The sequence below is a fragment of the Diaphorina citri genome, unplaced genomic scaffold, assembly GCF_000475195.1.
Source record: "Diaphorina citri unplaced genomic scaffold, Diaci psyllid genome assembly version 1.1 scaffold723, whole genome shotgun sequence".
Taxonomy (NCBI): domain Eukaryota; kingdom Metazoa; phylum Arthropoda; class Insecta; order Hemiptera; family Psyllidae; genus Diaphorina; species Diaphorina citri.
Genome location: NW_007378156.1, coordinates 133,349 through 146,493, shown reverse-complemented (window position 1 = coordinate 146,493; position 13,145 = coordinate 133,349). Strand labels below are relative to the sequence as shown.

At 37.6% G+C, this 13,145-nt stretch overlaps 2 long non-coding RNA genes across 2 annotated transcripts; both read right to left on the bottom strand.

Annotated features, from left to right (window-relative positions):
* Window positions 1–3,597: 3,597 nt before the first annotated feature.
* Window positions 3,598–6,101, bottom strand: LOC103511520. The gene is made up of 3 exons (XR_541475.2): window positions 6,077–6,101; window positions 4,434–4,499; window positions 3,598–3,669 (listed from the first exon to the last, which is right to left on the bottom strand). It is a non-coding gene; the product is annotated as an uncharacterized LOC103511520 (long non-coding RNA).
* Window positions 6,102–11,185: 5,084 nt separating this feature from the next.
* Window positions 11,186–13,117, bottom strand: LOC113468403. The gene is made up of 2 exons (XR_003392164.1): window positions 13,014–13,117; window positions 11,186–11,355 (listed from the first exon to the last, which is right to left on the bottom strand). It is a non-coding gene; the product is annotated as an uncharacterized LOC113468403 (long non-coding RNA).
* Between the last annotated feature and the right edge of the window lie 28 nt (window positions 13,118–13,145).

Below are 13,145 nucleotides of genomic sequence, written 5' to 3'. Positions count from 1 at the left end.
TCTCAGGATTCTAACTTGAAACTTGGCCAAAGAAAATCGGCAAATTTGTCCAAAAGTTTGTTACCAAAAAACTATACTTTTTTTTGTGTTAAGCATATTTAAAAACTTCAGGAATTTTTAGTTGTGTTAAGCATACTGCATGCCCCAAATATCGTTCCTCAATTATTAAACCTAGATTAATTTTATGACTTGCCTTGGACTTGAACAACCAACCTCCAGATCCAAAGTCCAATGTGTTAACAACTGCACCACTGAGGTTGGTTTGGTCATTGTATTATGGTCTTGGTGTTCTCACGTCACGTGAGCTCACGTAACGTGACGTGATAATAGTGTGTTTTTACCAGCTACTTACTTGACAAAGTACACCCCGTACTCGGGGTTCTCTATTCGTTCCCACCCTGTAGGCAACCCCTCCTTCTCCAAAGGATGAGACCAGTGGGTGGTCTTGGTGTTTTCACGTCACGTGAGCTCACGTAACGTGACGTGATAATAGTGTGTTTTTACCAGCTACTTACTTGACAAAGTACACCCCGTACTCGGGGTTCTCTATTCGTTCCCACCCTGTAGGCAACCCCTCCTTCTCCAAAGGATGAGACCAGTGGGTGGTCTTGGTGTTTTCACGTCACGTGAGCTCACGTAACGTGACGTGATAATAGTGTGTTTTTACCAGCTACTTACTTGACAAAGTACACCCCGTACTCGGGGTTCTCTATTCGTTCCCACCCTGTAGGCAACCCCTCCTTCTCCAAAGGATGAGACCAGTGGGTGGTCTTGGTGTTTTCACGTCACGTGAGCTCACGTAACGTGACGTGATAGTAGTTTGTTTTTACCAGCTACTCACTTGACAAAGTACACCCCGTACTCGGGGTTCTCTATTCGTTCCCACCCTGTAGGCAACCCCTCCTTCTCCAAAGGATGAGACCAGTGGGTGGTCTTGGTGTTTTCACGTCACGTGAGCTCACGTAACGTGACGTGATAATAGTGTGTTTTTACCAGCTACTTACATAGATGGAAAACACTTCTATGGAGTCAGTGATGTAATAGCAATGGTCAACTGGTAATTCCCATTCATCAATTTACATAAGGTAATTCATAAAATAAAAAAACTAGCAAATTCCACAAACACAGAAAAAAATTAATTGTTAATTTTCAAAATTCCCGCCGCGGAGTTTTGTTTTTAAAATCTCCAAACTTCTCTGTTGTCATTTGATTTTTTTCTGTGGTGAAAAGGCGCCGTTCACACGATCGTCTGTTGCTACTAGCTAGATGCTAGGTACAGGGTGTGTCAAATATTGTGCGACAGAAAGAAAAGCCCTTTTCAAGCTTCATTTTCATTAGGTACCCAAGTGGTGCCTGTTTTGTTTGAAGCTTGAAAATCATAGGTACTACCTACCCACCTAGTGAGGGAGAACTTTGACATCCTTGGAAACACGCAGGTAGGTAGATCCTAGGTAACTATCTATCTATTTTACCTAGGTACCTACCTATCATGTTTTCTCCAGACTTTAGCCAAAGTAAGTAGATAGACTTCGCTTTCTGGTATTTTCTACTTATTACCCAACAGAACTACTTACCTAATTCCACTAGTAGCTACCTGGTAATTTGGGGTTTGTGGTAGGTAAGTACCTAGGCACCTAGATACCTAGTAAGTTAAGAATACCTCTATCTCCTGGTTACCTATGCCTATGAATGGAAGGCGCATTTTCATTCAAAAACGTCTAAAACAATAGGACTAATAATTAATTATTATTACTACTACTACCTACCTACCAGATAATTAGCCAAGGTTGTGACAGAGAGAGAGAGAACTTAGGAGTGGTATGTTCAACTGAGATTTGCATGATAAACGGATCACAAACTGAAATCTCAATAATTCTATTGCGGTGTTCTAGTTTCTAGTGATACCTAGCTACAATCTGTGGGCGACTAATAGAGTTCATCTATCTATGTAGATGTAGGTACATTTCTATCCAATTTTTTCTATCTATAAATTTATCTATCCAAATGACCCTTGAAAATCTACGAGATATTGTACCTAAGTAAGAAGTGCACTTGACATCTCCACTATTCTTGGTGGTGGATGTGCACTTTCCCCCATGGCGTCAGCACCCAAGTATTCCCACACTATTCTAAGACTAATATTACCTAGGTAAATACAAACAAATTTGGGAACTAGATCATTTCAATGAAAAGATATTACGGTGGTATGTAAATAAATATTGTAATATTATTTTTATTAAGTCGATACAGGGAATTTTATCTTCATTAAGAGTTCTCAAAGTAATTCAAACATTTGACCACGTAAGATTGCTTTCATCATACTATAAAATCAAATAAACGTAGCACCTCTGCTTGTTGTTCTATTTATTTATTTACACGCTAAGCAGCAAGGCCATGTGTGACTTGTTATTCTAAAAGTTCGAAAAATTTGGAGACATCTATTTGAACAAACCAGGAAATACAATAGGTTCTTATTTTGATTGAAACAACAATTACTGATGATATCTATTTCTTAAAACATAAATAAAATAGAGCTATAGATATCTTTCAATCTTACGTCCAGTCCAGTGAACAAATTAAACATCAAATTGGATAGCTTTATACAAGCCATAGCTGGTATTCTGTGCGTGGGATCGCTAAATGACCGTATCACGTATGTTAGTATTAGAGTGTATGTAAGACAGAGCAATCGGTGATTTTTTTTATTTAGCAAGAAAACTTCCAAGTAAATTATCTACTTCCTGTTTCTGTTTTTGGAAATGGAGAGTGGGGGGAGGAAGCTCATCAGTTGAAATTAGTTGGAAGCGTTGGTTACGATTTTGGATGACGGATTGAAAGTGGTCTCCGATTTCCATCTTGGTATAAAATATTGCTATGTCTTATTTACAAGGCATAAATCCATAAATAAAATAAACGGAAAGGGGCTATATTTTGAAAAAAAGTCTCAGAAAGCTACCTACATTTGTTGCACTTGAAGCAGGAATGCAAACATTGCATTATTGGATAAAAAAGAAAGAAGCTAAATGGGGAGTAGTATGTCTCGTCTCGTCTATTTGATGAGGGACATACTACAGGATGGGCATGCTAAGAAATAAAAACGGCGATGAAACTCATTCTTTTCATTCTGCTGCATTTCACAATAACAACTCGGTCAACTGCATGAAGATTGAAGAGTCGTGTTTAGTTTAATTTGGTAATTGAATTGCATTGAACAATATCCTCAAATAACCTATTGAAAACTCAGTGAAGCTACATAATATCAATATTACATTACTCTCTTACTGTCAATTTTCTCAAAATCATCTTTCTTCTTCTTGTGCCACGAATTTTATTGTTTTTATTTCAAGAGCTATCTTTGTCCCGATGAACAATCAACTGACGTTCTCCCTGTCTGGGACCTTGTCAACTTTGAGTCTGATAACGATTCTGTCCCTGGTCAATTCGATTGGGTTCTCCTGGTTGTGCTACATTTTCCACAAGCATTACTCCAGATGGTACTCCTGGTATAGGCGGAGTACGATTGTGAAGATCGTCCTGCCTGGAGATGTGAGGAAAGAAACAGGTGTTGAGGACCGTCAACCAAATGAAAGGGACTGAGGCCGAAGTCAGACCTTTGCTGAAGGCGTTGATAGCTACCTGGCCCAGGGGTTGAAACACAATGCGCGCCCCCTGAGGAGGAAAAATAAAAATCAAATAAGTGAAGAATCAGAGCCGCACATGAAGTAAACTGACAACTGACTATGACTGTCGACTGTCGGCAGGGTTCGTTCTCAATTCCGTCACTGAAGGGGGTTCTCATTATCACTCCAAACTTCGCACTTCTCACAAAAGTTCAGAAAAAACTTTTTTTTGTGCAAAAGAAGTGAGAAGTCCTTTCAGGATTGAGCTCCTGATTAAGAAATACATGAAGTCAAATATGTGGGATTTTAATTACAATCGAGCAAATCAAATCATGGTGATAGGCAAGGACCTTCACAAATTGAAATTTTGAAGTTTTTTTTCGCTGTCAATTAGTTACCAATTACCATATCATGTGCCTTCTGTACCAACGTAATTGTATACCTACCTAAGGTATTATCTTATTCTTGTAAATTCTAATGAACGGTGTGATAGGTATCTTCAGGCAAATTTACTAAATGATACCTTACCCTACATGAATTAAATTTTTAATTTTTTTTTTTTTTTTTTTTTTTTTTTCGCTGTCAATTAGTTAGGTACCAATTACCCTATCATGTGCCTTCTGTATCAACGTAATTGTATACCTACCTAAGACCTTATCTTATTCTTGTAAATTCTAATAAACGGTGTTGGAGATGCCATATCTTCAGGCAAATTTACTAAATGATACCTTAATACCTTACCAAAGAAAATTGGCATATTGAGAGGCATAACGCATCTGTGTAATAAAAGACGAGAAAACTCTTAGTACTCACCTGCTGTTGTTGTTGAGGTCTTCTGGTAGATGGCACATCAAGCAGTCCTACAGGACCTGTGGGACTCTGTGTAATCATTCGAGGAAGAACAAAATTCATATGAGAAAATAATGGTAGAGGAAGAATTTTTCATTATTTTACTAACCATTTTTAGCCTGAGGCATTTCGTCGCGTCATAGCTTCGAGTGGTTAACCATTCTATTAGCTGTATCCAACAATGTATCTATGCAAAAATTCAGATACAGTTTAGACGCCAACTTATTACATAAACAAATAGATATTGAGGAATGTGTTACAGAGATGATCGTCATACTATGATGTCAGTTCCTACGTTCTGTCAGCAAGTTATCACATGCTTTGGACACAAGATGAGTATTATAATTTAGGTACTATGGGGGCTAAAATAATTTATAATTTTATACACTTTGAATTTACATTCGTACATTTCTAGATCGGGATTGAGACTTATTGCAAATCCGGATTTCGGATTATCTTGTTGTCAATAATCAAGGTAAACCTAATACCCAATTGAATTATTAATACTTAATCGAGGTAAACCTAATACCCAGTTGAATTATCAATACTTAATCAAGGTAAACCTAATACTCAATTGAATTATCAATACTTAATCAAGGTAAACCTAATACCCAATTGAATTATCAATACTTAATCAAGGTAAACCTAATACCCAATTGAATTATCAATACTTAATCAAGGTAAACCTAATACCCAATTGAATTATCAATACTTAATCAAGGTAAACCTAATACCCATTTGAATTATCAAAACTTAATCAAGGTAAACCTAATACCCAATTGCAATACTTGTAAAAGGCGTATTAGGCGTATAAGCGTTACTCGTAGAAGGGTATAACACTTTCTGGAATATGATCAGAATCACAAAAAAACTACAGGGCAATTACATATATTTTCAAAGCACCAAAAGTCCACAGATTTAGCACCAAAATGTCGGGCGGGCAACTCGGTAAATGCCCCTACACAAAAAGTGTGCCCTTCGGTAAATGCCCCTACACAAACGACTATGAAATCGTGTTTGTTATCTCTCCAACTTGTAGATCGATCCTGGCTCTGGGTGTGGTCGGGGGCCTTCTGGTGGTTTCATCCTCCTGAAAAACAATCAGCATCAGCAATATTGGACTACGCGTGGTTTATCATAGGCGTTATTCAGTGATATTCTATTCCTTTCGACATCACATGAATTAATAGGAAAATACATAATTTATTATGAGAATTAATGGTAATGAACCAATTCTTAAGTAGACATTTGATCATGTCCTTCGAAATTTGTCAAACTCGTGAAATTTGTAGTCAAAACCAAATGTCAGCCCAAAGCAATCACCCTAGTTAGGGTCAATTGAGAGGCTGACGAAAAACGCCAACCCCGTCTGTACACGGGAAAAGGCGAAGAAAAAGGAGGAGAATAATTAAACCTAATACCCATTTGAATTATCAATACTTAATCAAGGTAAACCTAATACCCATTTGAATTATCAATACTTAATCAAGGTAAACCTTAATATCCAATTGAATTATCAATACTTAATCAAGGTAAACCTAATACCCAATTGACGATTGAGTTAAATTCTTAGTATTTGCCAAGCCTCACTTTTTATTTTGACTTACTGGTGAAGCACGCGGGGCTCTGGGTACTAGAAAAAAACACTGGCGATCTCTCGGGACCCAATCACGGACTGACCCCCCTGCTTATCTCTGGTCTCGTATGAATTAAATTTAACTGATGACGATTTCGGACTCAAGGTTCTCTGTCAGAAACTCAGGAGGTGTAGTCGCAATAGAGGTGTTGTGTCAGGAGGATGCTGGGCTCTCTGAACGCGGTGGTGTCCAAAGTATTACAGGATGAGTTTGTCGTTCGTGAAACAAGTGCTACATTGGACTTGTGTGGTTTGTGTCGTAGCATGTCCATTTCCAAAATATTGCAGGATGTGTGTTTCACTGCCGCTTTTATTGCTATGAAACAATTGCTGCAATAAACTCGTGTGGTTTGTGTCGTAGTATGCCCATTCCGTATTATATCCTATGTCCCTCATGAGATGGGCTATAAGAGACAAAAGTTTTCGCTGGAGTACTGAAACACTGTTTAGGAACACTCGGCACTGGGTAAAGACTGATACACCAGTTATGATTTGTCTGCAGACTTATCTTACAACTTCGTCCCAGAACTTTGTCTTTAGACAGATCGTGCGTGTCCGCTGTAAGTTTGCACAGAATAATAATAAAAAAAAAAGATAGAGGGATACTGTAACGACTAAGGTGTTATTGTCCCGAAATCGAAGAGAGAAGGAAGACAGGATAAGAAAAAGTCAGCCGTCCGCGTTCCGAGAACGAACATTACTAGAGGCCGTATTTGGTTTTACCAAATAAAACGAAAGAAAATCGGAGGAACAGGGAGCCCAGATTGAGGTACGCTGTTTCAATATTCTGTGGTGTGCCATGTTGGAGATGGTTTCTCTAGATGGCGTAGGTTTGGCCCCGTAATGCTCGCTGAACCGACTCTTCCATACTGTGTTCTAAAATGAACCCACCTTACCAAGAAACGAAATAGAATACGTAGAGTAAAACTGACCATCAAAAATTTTGACCGAATAGGTACATTAAGTAGGTACTTTCCTTCCTTAAGTAAAGGATGTAATAAAGTTTACCTACTACCTAGGTAAATGTAATTTATTGCGATTGCTAGGACAAAGAGTGCATCATCGAATCTGGTACTTTGAGCACATCTACTAAAATAAAAAATATGAACTCTCAAATCTCAATGCTCATTATTATTAAGTATTAAATTATTACACACTATTATCTCTTTCCTCTTGTCCTGAATAAATATCCTGAATAAATAATTGGTACATTTTTTGTCACTTCCACCAATTACAAGTGCTATTTTGTGCCTACCTACTTCTGGGTTCTGGCACATCCACCAATAACGTCTCCCTTTTTCCCAATTTCTTGTTTTGTATTATGCCTACCTATGTTAAATAATATTTAATTGTAGCGATTTTTAATCACAAAAATCAATAAATATCAGTTCCTCACGCGGTGAAAGGGACTGAAAATACTGAAATCTCAAAGAAAATACTGAAATCCCTGAAGAAGGTAATGATGAATTTTAGTGAAGAATTCCTTGTATTCGGGCGATATGCTGTAAATAACTTCAAGTTACATAATAAATAAATAATTATGATGATAAAACCTAGCTATACCTATAGTAGGTACTACCCTGTGGCCAAGGTTCTAGTCAATTCCAAATTTTCTTGCTATAATGTACCATAACTTCTTAGGTACCCTATATTAGCGAAAATTTGCTCGTGTGAGCAAGGCTTGCGATGCTAACGCGCTCTGCCTTCGAAAATGCAAACTTGGCGATTTGACCTTGGCGCGAAATTTCAAAAATTGAGAATAAATTGATTTTTCCTGAAAAAAATATTATTGGTTCCGTTTTTGATAATTTTTTAATCAATTGCTTGCTTAAAATGTATTTTACATTTATTTGACCCCTAAAGATGCCTAAAGTTTGCTACTATCACTAGATTTAGTTCCTCTCCACCCATCATGTAAAAAGTTCTCCCGCTCTGCCTTCGAAAATGCAAACTTGGCGATTTGACCTTGGCGCGAAATTTCAAAAATTGAGAATAAATTGATTTTTCCTGAAAAAATTTATTGGTTCCGTTTTTGATAACTTTTTAATCAATTGCTTGCTGAAAATGTATTTTACATTTATTTGACCCCCTAAAGATGCCTAAAGTTTGCTACTATCACTAGATTTAGTTCCTCTCCACCCATCATGTAAAAAGTTCTCGAGGAAACTTTCACTGAAAACTATCCGATCAAAAGTGCAAGACTTGCTCATCTTCATCCAATTCACCTTTCAAAAGTTGATACCATGAACTCCAGAAGCAATTTAAGATGTAAGTATCTAATTAATAAATAATGGATATAATTTTATACATTGTAGGTAGGTAAATACTATATTCAAAAGAGTTACCAGTCCAGGTAGTAAGTAGGTATTTACTACAGAGAAGGGGGGCCTGGGTGCTGATGTACCCACTACTCCGGTTTGAAAAAAAGCTCATTTTTGTGTTTAACCTAACTCTAGAATAACACTGCTCATTTGTGAGTTGTGACAGATATTTTTTTGTAGCAATTTTCCACTATTGTGGCCTCTGTATAATTACATCAATTTGTTAGTCATACCTATCAATTGTAACCTTGGGGTCTAAATAATGGATATAATTTTATACATTGTAGGTAGGTAAATACTATATTCAAAAGAGTTACCAGTCCAGGTAGTAAGTAGGTATTTACTATGGAGAAGGGGGGCCTGGGGGCTGATGTACCCACCACTCCGATTTGAAAAAACAAACTCCTTTTTGTGTTTAACCTAACTCTATAATAACACTGCTCATTTGTGAGTTGTGACAGATATTTTTTGTAGCAATTTTCCACTATTGTGGCTTCTGTATAATTACATCAATTTGTTAGTTATACCTATCAATCGTAACCTTGGGGTCTACATCAGTCTTATGTTACTACCAAGGTAGGTATCTAGGCCTACTGATTCATGTTACAGTTTGTCAAAATTCTAATCTACCAGCCTAGTTAGCTGCAAGGGTAGTGTGTCTGCCTTGTAAGTAGCATTGGGTCCACTTCATACAAGTTTATTTTTTATTTCATTTTATTTATTTTTTTTTGCCAGTCAATTCAACCCTTTATGTCCAATTTATTGTTCTAGCCGCTGACATGAATGTATCCATGGAGAGTTGTGATGATGTTATAGTTCGTCACCTCTATGATTACAAGCTTGATCTCTTGCGAGAAGAATTTGACGAAGAAAATGTGAGAACAGTATCTTCTTATCAACAGGTAAGAAATGACATATTTTTCCAAGTAGGTATACTGTCTATGGTAAAATATTTTATGTGTGTCAATTAAATAAGTTCCATAAAAAAGGACATAGTCCCTAGATAATTATCTAATATTTTGAGGAATTATTTTCACCATGCAACACACTGTTTTTTTACTTTGCACTTCACAAAAAGTAACTTTATTGTTGTTTATTTTCAGTTGGATGTTGAGAAGACCATCAAACCTTTGTTCAAATTATTTACTCAGTGCGTTGAGATTAACTTGGATGAACCCATTCTGCGGAAAGACAAACATGTGGCCTACTTGAAAAACAGTCTGTACAAATTGCCTTCATCATATGAGGTGAGAAGAGAATATTGAATAATGTCCACTCTTTTATGAAGAAAAATTGCCAATTTATACCCCAAAATGTGAGAACAGTATCTTCTTATCAACAGGTAAGAAATGACATATTTTTCCAAGTAGGTATACTGTCCATGGTAAAATATTTTATGTGTGCCAATTAAATAAGTTCGATCAAAAAGGACATAGTCCCTAGATATCTAATATTTTGAGGAATTATTTTCACCATGCAACACACTGTTTTTTTACTTTGCACTTCACAAAAAAAAATGTGAGAACAGTATCTTCTTATCAACAGGTAAGAAATGACATATTTTTCCAAGTAGGTATACTGTCCATGGTAAAATATTTTATATGTGTCAATTAAATAAGTTCCATAAAAAAGGACATAAGTAGTCCCTAGATATCTAATATTTTGAGGAATTATTTTCACCATGCAACACACTGTTTTTTTACTTTGCACTTCACAAAAAGTAGAATGAAAAGAATGAGTTTCATCGCCGTTTTTATTTCTTAGCATGCCCATCCTGTAGTATGTCCCTCATCAAATAGACGAGACGAGACATACTACTCCCCATTTAGCTTCTTTCTTTTTTATCCAATAATGCAATGTTTGCATTCCTGCTTCAAGTGCAACAAATGTAGGTAGCTTTCTGAGACTTTTTTTCAAAATATAGCCCCTTTCCGTTTATTTTATTTATGGATTTATGCCTTGTATATAAGACATAACAATATTTGTATTATTTTACTTTTTATTATGAAGTAGACAGTCACTTCAGTACAAGGAGAACCAGCCCCTTATTCCATTAAAAGAAAAAAGAGAAAAAAAAAATCGCATTTTTTCTTACCTAAGCAATTTAATAATACATAATATTACAGAAGAAAACCCTTAAAAACCTTATTTAAGCATTATCATACTTGTATTGAGTTGTAAAGTTGCTATCAGAAATGCAGCCCAGGTCTTATTAGTTCCTTTTTTTTGCCTACTTGAAAAACAGTCTGTACAAATTGCCTTCATCATATGAGGTGAGAAGAGAATATTGAATAATGTCCACTCTTTTATGAAGAATAATTGCCAATTTATACCCCACTTGAAATACACCAGTTTTCAAGATTCTATTGTGGGGTGGAGCTCCTACTGAGGTAATTGTAGGATATAGCTTGATTGGGTGATAGAGCTCTTATTGCTTTAACTACTTGCTCCTATCATATTAATTTAACCAGGTAGAATTTATGATAGTTGAAAAATCCTCAAAATTTTGTTTGTGGTTCAAATCACTCTAACACAAAAAAAAACCTTTCCAGTTCCCTGACTTTGTAAAAAAATGTGTAGAAGGTAAACAGCTTCTCCGAAATCGAAGAGAGAATGAAGACAGGATAGGAGGAAAGCCAGCCGTTCCGAGAACGAACATTATCCCATCAGGATAAAATCCGCCCCCGGGCGGGAATCAAACCCGCGGCCTAGCGCTTACAAGGCAGACACGCCACCAACCAAGCTAACTAGGCTGGCCTCCCCCTTTTTTTACTTTCTATTTGTACTTTCCATTGCATTTATTTATAGGGAATCTGTATAAGCTAATAAAGAATTGAATCAGTCCTAATATTATGACAGTCAAATACAGAAACTTTCCTGCCCGATGTAATCTTGAGTTTTTACTTTACCGAGAGTAGGTGCCTACTACCTACCCAATCAGGATAAAATCCGCCGCGGGCGGGAATCGAACCCGCGGCCTAGCGCTGACACGCCACTAACTAAGCTAACTAGGCTGGCCTCCCCCCCTTTTTTTGTACTTTCCATTACATTTATTTATAGGGAATCTGTATAAGCCAATAAAGAATTGAATCAGTCTTAATATTATGACAGTCAAATACAGAAACTTTCCTGCACAATGTAATCTTGAGTTTTTACTTTACCGAGAGTAGGTACCTACTACCTACCCAAGTAAACAGCCTGAAGCTGGAAATTATGTTTGTAAGTAGACTAGCTTGGGTAGTACATCTGCCTTGAAAGTGCTTTATCCTAAACAGATAAGGTTTGTTCTCGGAACGGCTGGGTTTCACTATCCTGTCCCCTTACTTCTTCCAGGTCTCCGCCTTTGATGTTTCCCATGAGCCAGTGGTGCCATTCCTTCACAGTGGGGTTATCCCGGCTCGGTGCATCAGGATCTGGAATTGGAGGTTTACTTTTGGAAATGCCCATCTACCATAACTACCTATGTATAACTACATACCTTCTTTCCGGATGGGTAGAAGAGCCTCACTAAGTGAGGATCCTGGATTAGAGCCTTTAAAAGAAGTAGATGAAAAGGAAGAAGAAGAAGAAGGAGGAGGGGGAGGAGGAGGAGGAGAAGGAGAAGAATAAGGAGGAGAAGAAGAAGGCGGAGGAGGAGGAGAAGAAGAAGAAGGCGGAGAAGAAGAGGCTAGCGTTCTAGTGTTGTCTTTAACCAGGCTGGCTAGCGTTCTAGTGTTGTCTTTAACCAGGCTGGCTAGCGTTCTAGTGTTGTCTCTAACCAGGCTGGCTAGCGTTCTAGTGTTGTCTTTAACCACGCTGGCTAGCGTTCTAGTGTTGTCTCTAACCAGGCTGGCTAGCGTTCTAGTGTTGTCTCTAACCAGGCTGGCTAGCGTTCTAGTGTTGTCTCTAACCAGGCTGGCTAGCGTTCTATTAGTGTTGTCTTTAAAACTTTGGGAAATTGAAAAACATTTCCCCCTTCATTCAGCACTTTTCTGATTTTATTTCGCTCAAGGCCTGTTGCCACTTGTCCTGACTTTCATTGGATTTTCTCCGAATGTCTTGTAGGTGTAGGCAATGTAATTGAAATGAGAGTGTTCCCCCTATGCACGACACGATTTTTTCCCCCCAAACGACAGAAAATGTCCCGTAAGCAATGTCATTTAAAGAGAGTGTTCCCACTACGCACGACACGATTTTTTCCCCCCAAACGACACAAAATGTCCCGTAAGCAATGTCATTTAAAGAGAGTGTTCCCACTACGTACGACACGAGCTGTCAAACCCTTAAAAAAAAAAAAAAAAAAACTTGGGAAAATTGAAAAACATTTCCCCCTTCATTCTGATTTTATTTCGCATAAGGCATAAGGCCTGTTCCCACTTGTCCTGACTTTCATTGGATTTTCTCCGAATGTCTTGTAGGTGTAGGCAATGTAATTAAAATGAGAGTGTTCCAACTACGCACGACACGATTTTTTTCCCCCCCAAACGACACAAAATGTCCCGTAAGCAATGTCATTTAAAGAGAGTGTTCCCACTAAGCACGACACGATTTTTTCCCCCCCAAACGACACAAAATGTCCCCCCGTAAGCAATGTCATTTAAAGATTACCTACCCAAGTAAACAGCTTGAAGCTGGAAATTATTTTTGTAAGTAGACTAGCTTGGGTAGTACATCTGCCTTGAAAGTGCTTTGTTCTAAACAGATAAGGTCCGTTTTCAGAACGGCTGGGTTTCATTATCC